Source organism: Hyla sarda, chromosome 4 (genome assembly GCF_029499605.1).
Source record: "Hyla sarda isolate aHylSar1 chromosome 4, aHylSar1.hap1, whole genome shotgun sequence".
Classification (NCBI taxonomy): domain Eukaryota; kingdom Metazoa; phylum Chordata; class Amphibia; order Anura; family Hylidae; genus Hyla; species Hyla sarda.
The window spans coordinates 300,389,830-300,407,170 of NC_079192.1; positions in this window are offsets into that span (position 1 = coordinate 300,389,830).

Consider the following 17,341-nt stretch of genomic DNA (forward strand, 5'->3'; position numbering starts at 1 on the left):
TAGGAGGTCGGGATAGGAGGTCGGGATAGGAGGACGGGATAGGAGGTATAGATAGAAGGTATAGATAGGAGGACGGGATAGGAGGTTGGGATAGGAGGTCAGGATAGGAGGTCGGGATAGGAGGTCGGGATAGGAGGACGGAATAGGAGGACGGAATAGGAGGTATAGATAGAAGGTATAGATAGGAGGACGGGATAGGAGGTCAGGATAGGAGGTCGAGATAGGAGGTCAAGATAGGAGGTCGAGATAGGAGGTCAAGATAGGAGGTCAGGATAGGAGGTCAGGATAGGAGGTCGAGATAGGAGGACGGGAAAGGTGGACGAGATAGGAGGTCGGGATAGGAGGTCGGGATAGGAGGTCGGGATATGGGGTTGGGATATGACAACAATATATGAAGACGGGATATAAAGTCAAAAGCTTCCTCCTCTGTTTATTTTCCTCCCCAACAAGTAGTAGGAAGGAAAAACCAGGCAACGCCGGGTACTCAGCTAGTATATATATAAAACTCTATGGGGGACATGTATCATTATGTGTCTATTGTAGACACAGATGTACCCCTTTACACTGCTGTCTAATTTACACTCTTGCTCAAGATTTACTAAAGTTGTGCACGTCCTTTGATACATTTTGTGAAAATATAGAAATGCCCCCCCTCGCTCTACCGTGCACTCCTTCTCTACCTCACACGGTACACTGCTCACTGCCCATAGCTAGAAGTGCTGGAGCAGCAGTGTGCGCCGAACAAAACTCTGCATAATAGTAAAATCATAAATCTGTATTAAGTACACAGAGGGGGAGATTCTCAAAGAATTTTGCACCAAAAAATTAAATAAAAAATACATTTTTGCGTGAAAAGTATCGACCACATGTTTAAAGAGCTTTGTGCCGCGGTTTACACTGTTCACGTCAGTTTTGTAAAAGTGGGCGTGTCCACATATATTTTCTGCTTTACATGATATTTATACGTGGGTGAGTCCAGTTTACATAAAAAAAATTCACACCAGCTTTTTGATAGTGTAGAAATCACAGAAATGGTTGTATTTTTATTGTTTTGTGGGTTTTTTTTTGTTTGTTTGTTTTTTCTTGGGAAAAGGTGTAATGTAAGTAATTATAAAAAAAAAAATATTATTGGAAAATGTTATAAAAAAAAAAAATATATATATATATATATATATATATATATATATATACTTTAATTTTTATTTTTTTTCTTGGTCACTGCACCGGCACTCACATTTAACCTCTTAAGGACGCAGGGCGTATGGATACGCCCTGCATCCCGAGTCCTTAAGGACGCAGGGCGTATCCATACGCCCGTGGGAATTCCGGCCCCCACCGCTAGCCGGTTGGGGACCGGAGCCGGATGCCTGCTGAAATCGTTCAGTAGGCATCCCGGCATATCGCCCAGGGGGGTCATTATGTCCAGCGACAATTCAGTCCAGCGATCTGCGGCGATTCCGGGTCAATCGGGTCTCCAGTGACCCGATGACCCGGAATTACTGGCTGTTCGGGGCCGTCTCTGACGGCCCCGAACAGCCAGAGCCTGCAGGGGTGAGGTGGCACTGATGCCACCTCACGATCGCCCTGATTCGTCGGCCGGATTACCGGCCGACCAATCAGGGCGCCTGCTGCGGGCGTCACTCCCGCACCCGCTCCGCCCCTCTTCCGGAGGGCGTGAGCGGATGCGGGAAGACGACCCCGGGTGCTGGGGACCCCGATCCCCGGCGTCCATGTTGGGATCGGGGCCCCAGGTGCGACGGCGGCGGCGAGGGACTTTCCTGCGATGGAGCAGCAGCAGGAGGTGAGTTACAGCCTCCTGCTGTTGCTTAGCAACAGCTCCCAGCATGCAAAAAGGGCATGCTGGGAGCTGTAGTTATGCAACAGCAGGAGGCAGACCACCACAACTCCCAGCATTCCCTTATGGGCATGCTGGGACTTATGGTTTTGCAACAGCTGGAGGCACATTCTTTCTATGGAAAAGTGTACCTTCAGCTGTTGTATAACTACAACTCCCAGCTTGCACAAACAGCTAAAGTGCATGCTGGGAGTTGTAGTGGTGCATCTGCTGGTTGCATAACTACAACTCCCAGCATGCCCGTTGGCTGTCGGTGACTGCTGAGAGTTGTAGTTTTGCAACAGCTGAAGGCACACTGGTTGTGAAACTTAGAGGTTTTTTTTTTTACCTAACTCAGTGTTTCACGACCAGTGTGCCTCCAGCTGTTGCAAACTACAACTCCCAGCAGTCACCTTACACCATGCACCGTGCATGCTGGGAGTTGTAGTTTTGCAACAGCTGGAGGCACACTGGTTTTGAAACACTGAGTAAGGTCACAAACTCCGTGATACATAACCAGTGTGCCTACAGCTGTTGCAAAACTAAAACTCTCAGCATGTACAGTCTGTCAGCGCATGCTGGGAGTTGTAGTTTTGCAACAGCTGGATGTCCCCCCCAATGTGAACGTACAGGGTACACTCACATGGGCGGAGGATTACAGTAGGTATCGGGCTGCAAGTTTGAGCTGCAGCAAATTTTCTGCAACAGCTCAAACTGCCAGCGAGAAACTACTGTGAACCCCCGCCCGTGCGACTGTACCCTAAAAACACTACACTACACTACCACAAAAAATAAAATAAAAAGTAAAAAACACTACATATACACATACCCCTACACAGCCCCCCTCCCCTCCCCAATAAAAATGAAAAACATCTGGTACGCCATGGTTTCCAAAACGGAGCCTCCAGCTGTTGCAAAACAACAACTCCCAGTATTGTCGGACAGCCGTTGACTGTCCAGGCATGCTGGGAGTTTTGCAACAGCTGGAGGCACCCTGTTTGGGAATCACTGGCGTAGAATTCTCCTATGTCCACCCCTATGCAATCCCTAATTTAGGCCTCAAATGCGCATGGCGCTCTCATTTTGGAGCCCTGTCGTATTTCAAGGCAACAGTTAAGGGTCACATATGGGGTATCGCCGTACTCGGGAGAAATTGGGCTTCAAATTTTGGGGGGTATTTTCTGCTTTTACCCTTTTTAAAAATGTAAAGTTTTTGGGAAAAGAAGCATTTTAGGTAAAATTTTTTTTATTTTTTTTACATATGCAATAGTCGTGAAACGCCTGTGGGGTATTAAGGTTCACTTAACCTCTTGTTACATTCCCAGAGGGCTCTAGTTTCCAAAATGGTATGCCATGTGGGTATTTTTTGCGGTCCTGGCACCATAGGGGCTTCCTAAATGCGGCATGCCCCCAGAGCAAAATTTGCTTTCAAAAAGCCAAATGAGACTCCTTCTCTTCTGAGACCTGTAGTGCGCCAACAGAGCACTTTTCACCCCCATATGGGGTGTTTTCTGAATCGGGAGAAATTGGGCTTCAAATTTTGGGGGGTATTTTCTGCTTTAACCCTCTGTATAAATGTAAATTTTTTGGAAAACCAAGCATTTTAGGTAAATTTTTTTTTTTTTTTTTTACATATGCAAAAGTCGTGAAACACCTGTAGGGTATTAAGGTTCACTTTACCCCTTGTTATGTTCCCCGAGGGCTCTAGTTTCCAAAATGGTATGCCATGTGTTTTTTTTTTGCTGTCCTGGCACCATAGGGGCTTCCTAAATGCAGCATGCCCCCAGAGCAAAATTTCCTTCAAAAAAGCCAAATGTGACTCCTTCTCTTCTGAGACCTGTAGTGCGCCAGCAGAGCACTTTTCACCCCCATATGGGGTGTTTTCTGAATCGGGAGAAATTGGGCTTCAAATTTTGGGGTGTATTTTCTGCTATTACCCTTTTTAAAAATGTTAAACTTTAGGGAAACCAAGCATTTTAAGTAAAAAAATATTTTTTTTTTTTTTACATATGCAAAAGTCGTGAATCACCTGTAGGGTATTAAGGTTCACATTACCCCTTGTTACGTTCCCCGAGGGTTCTAGTTTTTTTTGCTGTTCTGGCACCATAGGGGCTTCCTAAAGGTGACATGCCCCCCAAAAACCATTTGACGCTCCTTCCCTTCTGAGCCCTCTACTGCGCCCGCCGAACAATTAACATAGACATATGAGGTATGTGCTTACTCGAGAGAAATTGGGTTTCAAATACAAGTAAAAATTTTCTCCTTTTTACCCCTTGCAAAAATTCAAAAATTGGGTCTACAAGAACAAGCGAGTGTAAAAATGAAGATTGTGTATTTTCTCCTTCACTTTGCTGCTATTCCTGTGAAACCCGTAAAGGGTTAAAACGCTTACTGAATGTCATTTTGAATACTTTCGGGGGTGCAGTTTTTATAATGGGGTCATTTGTGGGGTATTTCTAATATGAAGATCCTTCAAATCCACTTCAAACCTGAACTGGTCCCTGAAAAAAAGCGAGTTTCAAAATTTTGCGAAAAATTGGAAAATTGCTGCGGAACTTTGAAGCCCTCTGGTGTCTTCCAAAAGTAAAAACTCATCAATTTTATGATGCAAATATAAAGTAGACATATTGTATATGTGAATAAAAAAAAAATTATTTTGAATATCCATTTTCCTTACAAGCAGAGAGCTTCAAAGTTAGAAAAATGCAAAATTTTCTAATTTTTCATCAAATTTTGGGATTTTTCACCAAGAAAGGATGCAAGTTACCAAAAAATTTTACCACTACGTTAAAGTAGAATATGTCACGAAAAAACAATCTCGGAATCGGAATGATAACTAAAAGCATTCCAGAGTTATTAATGTTTAAAGTGACAGTGGTCAGATTTGCAAAAAATGGGCGAGTCCTTAAGGTGAAAAAGGGCTCAGTCCTTAAGGGGTTAAGCTCAGAAATGTTTTATTTATACAGTTATCGCTTGTCTGGGCACTAGTAACCATGGAATATTTCGTGGGATGTTTCCACCAGAATTTTCTTGGATGTAAAAGTTGGCGCAAAAATCGACAATTTTGGCACAAAAAAGAAAAAAAACTAAAGTGGTGCAAAAATGAATTTTCACATATTTTCGAAACAATCTGTCCCCTTACCTCTACATCTGTGTTTACCAACCAGAATGCCTCCAAGTGTTGCAAAACTTGGCATGCTGGGAGTTGTAGTTTTGCAAAAGATGGAGGCACCCTGGTAGCAGAAATTAGTGTGTGACATGTATGCAGCAGAGCTGAATGTGTGATTATATGTAAGCATGACCACGCATACACTCAACTCTGCTACATACACCTGATCACACTCAGCTCTGCTACATACACATATAGCATACTCAGCTCTGCTACATACACACATAACATATTCAGCTCTGCTACATACACACATAACAACTGGAGGGGCAAGCTGTGCATAACTAGCTTGCCTCCTGACTGGTGAGCAGTAAGAGGTTAAGAAATATACAGGCAAGGTTTTTAGCCCCCTCCCCCGCCTGTAAAACTTGCCAATGGCTACAGTGGTATGTCCCATGGGTGGGGGGGAAGGAGTGCACCAATCAGGGGTTTAATAGTTTCCCGGGCTTTCAGAGGACCTCCCCTGGGTATTTATAGCTGTGGTGCCTCCCTTCCCCCCTCAATCTGCCCATGACCCGGAGTTTTGTCTGCCGGTTGGTATGTATCTGCCCCTTATATTATGGCCCGGATGGAGCAGGAGGGTGAGGGCTGGCATGCTCGCTTGTGGCTGAGCTGGCCTCCCCTCCTGTTGCACCCTGGCATTGGGTTCGGGAGGCTGGCGGACCTCTCACCCTCTCATAGTCCCGCCCTCCTTCCCCCCCCCCCTGTCCTGCCCGTTCCTTTAATCCCCTTCCCGTTCCTTTAATCCTCTTCCCTGCCCTGTTCCTTTAATCCTTTTCCCTTCCCGTTCCTTTAATCCTTTTCCCTGCCCGTACCTTTAATCCTTTTCCCTGCCCGTTCCTTCAATCCACTTCTCTGCCCCTGGCCCGAACCCCTTTTCCCAGGCGTGCTCCTTATGAGCACGCTTTGCCTCCTTCCCCGTTACTGTCCTCTCCGTCTGCGGTGGCGGCCCCCTGGGTGGCTGCTGCGGTTTTGTATAGCCTTGCGCAAATGGACGTTTATTAACGTCCATTTGCATGTTCCCAGCTATAATGCGCGCTCACAAGTTGAGCGGGCATCATAGCCGGCGGGTCCCAGTTGCTATTAGCAACCAGGACCCGTGCTAATGCCGGACATCGCCGATCGGGCAGATGTCCGGCATTACCTTTTTGGATGCGGCGATCAAAGTTGATCGCCGCATCTGAATTTATGTATAGGCGTCCCGACTGCTCAGTCGGGCTGATCGGGACCATCGTGATTAAATCGCGATGTCCCGATCAGCTGGAACACAGCAGGAGGGCCACTTACCTGCCTCCTGCACGTCCGCTCGTGGATTGATTGCTCCAAGCCTGAAATTCAGGCTTGAGCAATCAATCACTGATAGCCCAGATCATTGCCATGTTACTACATGGCAAGTGATCTGTGTGTGCAGTGTTATAGCTCCCTATGGGAGCTATAGCATTGCGCACAAAAAAATAAATAAATTATTATGTTCAAAAATCATTTTACCCTTGCCATAATAAATGTTTGGATCACTCCTCCCCCCCCCCCTTTTTCCCCCATACATAAAAACAAGAATTAAAATATAAATAAATAAATAATAATTAAATAAATAAAATAAAAACTGTATTACATGAAGCATGTACATGGTACATGTCCGTACTATCTAAATATATCTTCGATTGCAGCATTCCTTCAATGGCGTATGCGCAAAAAAAAAAAAAAAATGAATTGATTAATAAAAATAAATAAAAAAATAAATAAATGTATAAATAATAAAAAGAAAAAAAATTACAATAAAATAAAAAAATACAAACTGTGTAGATTTCAATACACATGCGCATGCGGTATTGCCACGTGCGTCAATGTCCGCACTATCAATAGTTATATATCCTCGTTTGATCCGCACGGTTTAGGGTGTAAGCGCGAATTAATAATTAAATATATAAATTCTACAGTCCCATATAGCGTATTGGTCGCTTTTTATACCTATTAAAAAAAATAAATAAAGCTATCACAACTCTGATTGACACGACAATGGTATCGCTGTAAACTTCGGATCACGGCGCATGGTTCATGCAGCCACTGCACCCCAAACCCTCCATCACCTCTCCGCCCCGATTTCCCAAAAAACCACCACTGCAGCCGCTGCTGTCCCTCTTCCTGAGTCCTCTGCTGCTGGTTTCCCGGCGCCATTCCGGGCGGCGGCAGAGTACCCGCAACCAGGTGGTCTCCAGCGTGCCTTGTCCCACGCCTGCGGTGGTGAAGTGGTTCCTCCAGCTTTTGTGCCTTCTCCATTTTCTGGACTTAGTGAGTGTGCTGTTGCGGGGAGCGGGGGGGGGGGGGCTCTATTTTCGTTCCTGCCCTTGGTGCTTTGGCAGGCCAGTTGTCTTCAGCTGGCTAGGCTGGGTTGGTGCCCTCTCCTTCCCCGGTTAGTGTGCTTATGGCTGTTCTGGTAGCTTCCGCCTTTTGTTCCTGTGGGTTTGTTGGGTTTGGGTCTCGGATATAGGTGTATGTCTATGTTGGTCTCTGGTTGTGAGTTGGGTACGTCTCTTCTTGACGGGGTGCTTTGGTGTGGTATCAATTTCTGCGGTGCACGCTTAGGTGAGTGGTCTTTTGGCCTTACGCTCTGGATGACCGGGTTTTGTGGATTTAGCTCCTGAGGCTTGTTCCTTATTTTGAATCGGTGGCACCCAGTTACGGTTTTGTTTCTTTTGGTTTTCTCCCCCTTTGTTTGGTGTTTCTCTCCGTCACTAGTTGTAGTCCCTCCCCACTGCTCTGTTTGTCCTAGTGTATTGTCTGATGTTTTCTCCTGTTTTGCTCCCGATCTCTGGTAGGCATGGGACTCCTGTATGTCGTGCTGGGTGCTTTAGCTGATGTGGCGGTGGGTAGGTTTCGCTTTGAGTCTCAGTTTGTCTTTCCTCGTGGGTTCTTTTGTTTGTGGTGGTTTTCCGGAGGGGGATTCTCCTGTGCTCTACGCTTGTTGGGGTGTGGTTTGTTGCAGTCTTCCGCATGCCGCGTTGGCCTGCAGTATTCCTGTGGATGGGGAGTGATTGCGTTTTCTCTGCTTTGGTTTCCTCGGGGCTCGCTAGGTGCCCCTGTTCCGGTCCTTGCTGGTTTACTGTAAGTTCCGCATGGAATATGGTTCTGGGCGGAGTTTTTTCCTGCAGGTTGTCTCTGGCCGCCGAGGGTGTCTGGTATTTGGGCCCCCGCATATGTGCCCCTGGTATGCTTTGGGCTGACATTTCGGTTGGTTGGGGTTTTTTCAAGGGTCGTGCGGTGGCCTGGCCTGCTTTCAGTTCCCTGCACGGGGAGCTCGCTTTGTTCTCGGATGTGGCTGGTTTGGTCGGTTGTTGGTGTGGTGTTTGGTTTTCCAGTGGTGCTGTGGGGTGGTTTACCCCTGGGTCTTGGTAGTCAGTGGGTTTCTGCCATGCTTGGGGTTTTGTTTGTGCTTTTCCCTTGGTGTTGGTTGTGGGACTTTGGGTGCTTGCTTCGGCAGCTCATGTTCTAGACTTGTAACGTTACTGTGTGGGTTGAAAGTCCCCTGCGCTTGGTTGTGTGCTAATTTTGTGATGCTTTTCTTCTTTTCTAGTGTGTGATTTGAGTGATCATGGGGGTGTTTTCTTCCTGTGCTCTGTCTGTTGCATCTAGTGCTTCGCTGTTTGGAGTTACAATTTCTTTCAGGGCTACGCTCCCTGGGGTCGGTATTGGGTGTTGATGCTTTGTCCTGTTTTCTCTGGCTGTAGTTCCGGAGGGTTGCTTGTGTGGCCGGCCCGTGGGTCATCGGGGAGAGTGGTGTAATTTGTGGTCCGCTTTGGTGGCTCCTGCGACTTGGTCGCACTCACGGTACGGTGCTTGCGAGTGGTTGGTGTTGGTGTGGAGGCCGGGATGTCTACAGTCGAGGAGGGTCCCGGAGGTTCTAAAGGGTCTGTGGACAGGGGATAAAAAACATAAAGAAGTAAAAAAATAAAAAAAATAAAAAAAATATTGGTTTCGGTACCTGGAATGCCCCTTGAAGTAACCTTACGAGGCTCTAATGTTTGATTTCCTGTTTCGTTTTAATAGGATGTGATAACGGAAGTTATCTGCTTTGTCACCTCTCCAATGAGGTTCGAGATTTGGGCAGTGTTCTCAGTGTATCCAAATAAGATTCTGAGTATGTGATGCTGGGATCTTCACCTGTTCATGTGAATCACCTACAAAAAAAAAAAAAGTTGGGTGGCTTTCCCGCTCTGCTGCACGGCACATGGCAGGGGGTGATTTTCTTTCTGCTTTGCGGGTGGTGTATACCTAGGGGCTGGGCCCGCGAGTGGGTGGTGTATATCTAGGGGCTGGGCCCGCGAGTGGGTGGCCTTGCTGTCGGCGACCGGTTTTTCCTATCTGTTTTTGGGTCGCTTGGTGGCGGCTGTGGGTTTTTGGTTGTCGCTTTTGCGTAGTTTTTCTGATCCGAGATTTTGCGCTAGCTTTTTTCAGGGCTATGTGGATGGGGCAATTTTTCTTTCTCCTCCTCTCCTTCCATGGGACTTGGGTGTCTGTGTTTTTGGGTGCCTATTTTGTGTGTTTCATGGTAAAATTAAAAAATAAATAAATAAATAAAACTAATAAAGGCCCGTCGGTCCGAGACTGTTTAGGCGATCCGGGACACGCAGCTCGTGCTCCATGAGGGTCCGCGAATGACTGTTTTGTGAGTTCGGGATTTGCTCTCTTTTTGTATCGGGGCCGGCGGAGGTGGCTGGGTTTCCGGAGAGGGTAGTGCTGCACGAGGGCCGCGGGCGATCTGCATGTTGTGTTGCTATTTTCGCCCGGTTTGATGTTTCCCATGTGTGTTTTTGTTTTGAGAGCGGCTTTCGAGGTGGTGCGAGTGCTGCAGCACTCTTCGGTGTATGGGCGAGTCTGAGAGATGGGTTCACACGGGTTATAAAAAAAATTAAAAATAAAAAAAATTTTTTAAAAATGGTCCTGGTGGCAGGTACCCAGATTTCCTGGAGAGGAAAAGTGTTGAGCGGATTTCCTGGAGAGGAAAAGTGTTGAGCGGATTTCCTGGAGAGGAAATGTGTTGGGTGTGCTGGGGGGCTGGAGGTGGCCCCAGGTGTTGGCTATCCAGTATCTCTCGGGTGGGGGTCGGAGTCCAGTGTAGGGCTAACTGGTCTCCTCCGTGGCGGTAAGAAGACGGGGAAAGCGGGGTCAACCCGGGGTAGACCTCCACACAGGACGGTGTGGCAGCACCTCTCGGGTTGGTAAGAAGCCAATCGGTGTCTTTGTTACAGTTAAATTGTTATTTATATAAGTAATTTTATAAATAAAGCTGTGGCCGATCCCCACCCACGGAAAAGTTAAATTGTTGTTGTGTCAGTTATTATTTAAGTATTTATTGTAGTAAGGGGGAGGGGTAGTTATAGCCTGCTAGGAGCTAATTGGGTCTCAACAGTCATACTCACCTCTGCTACATACACACATAACAACATACTCACCTCTGCTACATACACACATAACAACATACACAGCTCTGCTACATACACACATAACAACATACACAGCTCTGCTACATACACACAACAACATACTCAGCTCTGCTACATACACACATAACAACAACATACTCACCTCTGCTACATACACACATAACAACATACTCAGCTCTACTACATACACACATAACAACATACTCACCTCTGCTACATACACACATAACAACATACTCACCTCTGCTACATACACACATAACAACATACTCAGCTCTGCTACATACATACATAACATACTCAGCTCTGCTACATACACACATAACAACATACTCAGCTCTGCTACATACACACATAACAACATACTCACCTCTGCTACATAAACACATAACAACATACTCAGCTCTACTACATACACACATAACAACATACTCACCTCTGCTACATACAGACATAACATACTCACCTCTGCTACATACACACATAACAACATACTCACCTCTGCTACATACACACATAACATACTCAGCTCTACTACATACACACATAACAACATACTCAGCTCAGCTACATACACACATAATAACATACTCAGCTCTGCTACATACACACATAACAACATACTCACCTCTGCTACATACACACATAACATACTCAGCTCAGCTACTGCTACATATACACATAACATACTCACCTCTGCTACATACACACATAACATACTCACCTCTGCTACATACACACATAACATACTCACCTCTGCTACATACACACATAACAACATACTCACCTCTGCTACATACACACATAACAACATACTCAGCTCAGCTACATACACACATAACAACGTACTCAGCTCTGCTACATACACACATAACATACTCAGCTCTGCTACATACACACATAACAACATACTCACCTCTGCTACATACACACATAACATACTCAGCTCAGCTACTGCTACATATACACATAACATACTCACCTCTGCTACATACACACATAACATACTCACCTCTGCTACATACACACATAACATACTCACCTCTGCTACATACACACATAACAACATACTCACCTCTGCTACATACACACATAACAACATACTCAGCTCAGCTACATACACACATAACAACGTACTCAGCTCTGCTACATACACACATAACATACTCAGCTCTGCTACATACACACATAACAACATACTCACCTCTGCTACATACACACATAACAACATACTCAGCTCTACTACATACACACATAATAACATACTCAGCTCTGCTACATACACGCATAATAACATACTCACCTCTTCTACATACACACATAACATACTCAGCTCAGCTACATACACACATAATAACATACTCAGCTCTGCTACATACACACATAATAACATACTCACCTCTGCTACATACACACATAACATACTCACCTCTGCTACATATACACATAACAACATACTCAGCTCAGCTACATACACACATAACAACGTACTCAGCTCAGCTACATACACACATAACAACATACTCAGCTCTGCTACATACACACATAACCTACTCAGCTCTGCTACATACACACATAACAACAAACTCAGCTCTGCTACATGCACACATAACAACAAACTCAGCTCTGCTACATGCACACATAACAACATACTCACCTCTGCTACATACACACATAACAACATACTCACCTCTGCTACATACACACATAACAACATACTAACCTCTGCTACATACACACATAACAACATATTCACCTCTGCTACATACACACATAACAACATACTCACCTCTGCTACATACACACATAACAACATACTCACCTCTGCTACATACACACATAACATACTCACCTCTGCTACATACACACATAACAACATACTCAGCTCTGCTACATACACACATAACAACATACTCAGCTCTGCTACATACACACATAACATACTCAGCTCTGCTACATACACACATAACAAAATACTCACCTCTGCTACATACACACATAACAACATACTCATCTCTGCTACATACACACATAACAACATACTCAGCTCTGCTACATATACACATAACATACTCAGCTCTACTACATACACACATAACAACATACCTCTGCTACATACACACATAACAACAACATACTCACCTCTGCTACATACACACATAACATACTCACCTCTGCTACATACATAACATACTCACCTCTGCTACATACACACATAACATACTCACCCTTGCTACATACACACATAACAACATACTCACCTCTGCTACATTCACACATAACAACATACTCACCTCTGCTACATTCACACATAACAACATACTCACCTCTGCTACATACACACATAACAACATACTCAGCTCTACTACATATACACATAACATACTCAGCTCTACTACATACACACATAACAACATACCTCTGCTACATACACACATAACAACAACATACTCACCTCTGCTACATACACACATAACATACTCACCTCTGCTACATACATAACATACTCACCTCTGCTACATACACACATAACATACTCACCCTTGCTACATACACACATAACAACATACTCACCTCTGCTACATTCACACATAACAACATACTCACCTCTGCTACATACACACATAACAACATACTCAGCTCTACTACATATACACATAACATACTCAGCTCTACTACATACACACATAACAACATACCTCTGCTACATACACACATAACAACAACATACTCACCTCTGCTACATACACACATAACATACTCACCTCTGCTACATACATAACATACTCACCTCTGCTACATACACACATAACATACTCACCCTTGCTACATACACACATAACAACATACTCACCTCTGCTACATTCACACATAACATACTCACCTCTGCTACATACACACATAACAACATACTCAGCTCTACTACATATACACATAACATACTCAGCTCTACTACATACACACATAACAACATACCTCTGCTACATACACACATAACAACAACATACTCACCTCTGCTACATACACACATAACATACTCACCTCTGCTACATACATAACATACTCACCTCTGCTACATACACACATAACATACTCACCCTTGCTACATACACACATAACAACATACTCACCTCTGCTACATTCACACATAACAACATACTCACCTCTGCTACATACACACATAACAACATACTCACCACTGCTACATACACACATAACAACATACTCAGCTCTACTACATACACACATAACATACTCAGCTCTGTTACATACACACATACCATACTCAGCTCTGCTACATACACACATAACATACTCACCTCTGCTACATACATAACATACTCAGCTGTGCTACATACACACATAACAACAACATACTCATCTCTGCTACATTCACACATAACAACATACTCACCTCTGCTACATACATACATAATAACATACTCAGCTCAGCTGCATACACACATAACAACATACTCAGCTTTGCTACATACACACATAACATACTCACCTCTACTACATACACACATAACAACAACATACTCAGCTTTGCTACTGCTACATACACACATAACATACTCAGCTCTGCTACATGCACACATAACAACATACTCACCTCTGCTACATACACACATAACATACTCAGCTCAGCTACATACACACATAACAACATACTCACCTCTGCTACATACACACATAACATACTCAGCTCAGCTACTGCTACGTACACACATAACATACTCACCTCTGCTACATACACACATAACAACATACTCACCTCTGCTACATATACACATAACAACATACTCACCTCTGCTACATACACACATAATATACTCAGCTCAGCTACATACACACATAACAACATACTCTCCTCTGCTACATACATAATATACTCAGCTCAGCTACATACACACATAACAACATACTCACCTCTGCTACATACACACATAATATATTCAGCTCAGCTACATACACACATAACAACAACATACTCATCTTTGCTACATACACACATAACACACTCACCTCTGCTACATACACACAATCACACATATACATAGACCTAACAGCTGTACTTCCTTCTCCCTCCCTGCACATTACAGTGGTATATTCTTAGCTGTGGTATATTCACCATGGTTACATTACACAGTGTGAAGTCTGATCTGTGCCGGGAAGTATTTCACCTGCACGATAACCCAGTGTATTATCGGGTGTATTTCGCCCAGTGTATTATCGGGTGTATTTCGCCCAGTGCATTATCGGGTGTATTTCGCCCAGTGCATTATCGGGTGTATTTCGCCCAGTGCATTATCGCGTGTATTTCGCCCAGTGCATTATCGCGTGTATTTCGCCCAGTGCATTATCGCGTGTATTTCGCCCAGTGCATTATCGCGTGTATTTCGCCCAGTGCATTATCGGGTGTATTTCGCCCAGTGCATTATCGGGTGTATTTCGCCCAGTGCATTATCGGGTGTATTTCGCCCAGTGCATTATCGGGTGTATTTCGCCCAGTGCATTATCGGGTGTATTTCGCCCAGTGCATTATCGGGTGTATTTCGCCCAGTGCATTATCGGGTGTATTTCGCCCAGTGCATTATCGGGTGTATTTCGCCCAGTGCATTATCGGGTGTATTTCGCCCAGTGCATTATCGGGTGTATTTCGCCCAGTGCATTATCGGGTGTATTTCGCCCAGTGCATTATCGGGTGTATTTCGCCCAGTGCATTATCGGGTGTATTTCGCCCAGTGCATTATCGGGTGTATTTCGCCCAGTGCATTATCGGGTGTATTTCGCCCAGTGCATTATCGGGTGTATTTCGCCCAGTGCATTATCGGGTGTATTTCGCCCAGTGCATTATCGGGTGTATTTCGCCCAGTGCATTATCGGGTGTATTTCGCCCAGTGCATTATCGGGTGTATTTCGCCCAGTGCATTATCGGGTGTATTTCGCCCAGTGCATTATCGGGTGTATTTCGCCCAGTGCATTATCGGGTGTATGGGGATAGACTGCGGGTGAACGGGTGATCACAAGTGTCCATAATCATTACATTGTTATTAAAAGCTACATGGAAAGATTTTAAGTATCACAGAGATAATCTGACTAGCGGCAGAAGCAGAGTAATCTCCGCAATTCACTCTGAAAAATGACATCGATGATTTAGAGCATCTTGCGTTCAAAAAAAGGTACTTGCGGAACATTTTTGGGTGTAAAGGAAAAGTACGCAGTTAATAAATCCGTATGTACTATAGATGTCACTCCAAGGTACTCACTCCAAAGATCGCGACATCAGGATCAGTCGCACCTGAGGACAGGATATGAGAATAGAACATGAGGACGGTATATGAGGTTGAGATATGAAGACGGGAAATGAGGTTGAGATAGGAGGAAGGGATAGGAGGACGGAATATGAAGACGGGATAGGAGGACGGAATAGGAGGACTGGATATGAGGTTGGGATATGAGAACAATATATGAGGACGGGATATGAAGTCAAGAGCTTCCTCCTTTGTTGATTTTCCTCCCCAACAAGGATTAGGAAGGAAAAACTGGGCAATGCCGGGTACTTAGCTAGTATATATATAAAACTCAGTGGCCCTTATTTACTAAGAGTGTTGTGTAGGTTTCTTTGTGGGTTTTAATTCCTTACAATTTATTTTCCACAGTATTTACTAAGGTTTCCCTACATTTTGCTTTTGTTACACATGCTCTGATCTGTAGGGTTTTCCTCAGATCAAATCCACCACATTTTATGTGGAAACCTTAGTAAATATGTTGGTTTTTTGTGAAAATGTCGGGAACGTGCCCCTTTCTGGGTTTTCTTAGCAAAATGGAGAGTTAGTCGGGGTTTCTTCAATTTTGGCGCAAATTCTGGCGCAAAATCTGGCACAGACAGAATTTGTGGCGCAACGCGACAGAACCTGGCGCACAACCTGACAAAACATGTTGGGTTTGCAATAGTAAATGAGGGCCTGTGTGTGTGTGTGTGTGTGTGTGTGTGTGTGTGTGTGTGTGTGTTCCAGCATCACGTCCAAACGGCTAAAGATATTAACATGAAAGTTGGCACACATGTTACTTATATGTCAACAACAAACATAGGATAGGTGATTTAACCCTTACTCACCCCCATTTGCCAGAGGCGGGGTTTATGTTTAAAGTCCCATACAAGTCAATGGGAAATATATGTTACTGCATAACTTCCAAATGGCTGGAGATATTTCGATAATACTTGGTCACATGTTACATATATGTCCACTTAAAATATAGGATAGTTCATTTAACCCTTAACTACCCCCATTTGTGAGGGTCGGGATTTTTGTTTAATGTCCCATACAAATCAATGGGAAATGTATGTTCCCACATAACTTCTGTACGGCTGGAGATATTTCCATAATACCTGGTACACATATTACTTATATGTCAAATAAAAAGATGTAATAGTTAAATTAACCCTTACCTGCACCCTTACATAAAATATGTTTTTTTGTTATAGGTCCCATGTGAGTATATGGGACTTCCAGTACCTTACTCCACAAGCTCCTCTCTGCTTCTCGTGGTGAATGTGTCAATCCGGCTTGCAAGCCATCTCACAAAGAGAGGAGGTCAGGATAGGAGGTCGAGATATGAGGATGGGATATGATGTCGAGATATGAGGACAGTATGTGAGGTCAAGAATGGAGGACGGGATAGGAGGTCAGGATAGGAGGTCAGGATAGGAGGTCGGATATGAGGCCGGGATAGGAGGCCGGGATAGGAGGACGGGATAGGAGGTCGGGATAGGAGGTCGGGATAGGTGGTCGGGATAGGAGGTCGGGATAGGTGGTCTGGATAGGAGGTCGGCATATGAGGACGGGATAGGAGATCGAGCTATGAGGTTGGGATGTGAGGTCTGGATAT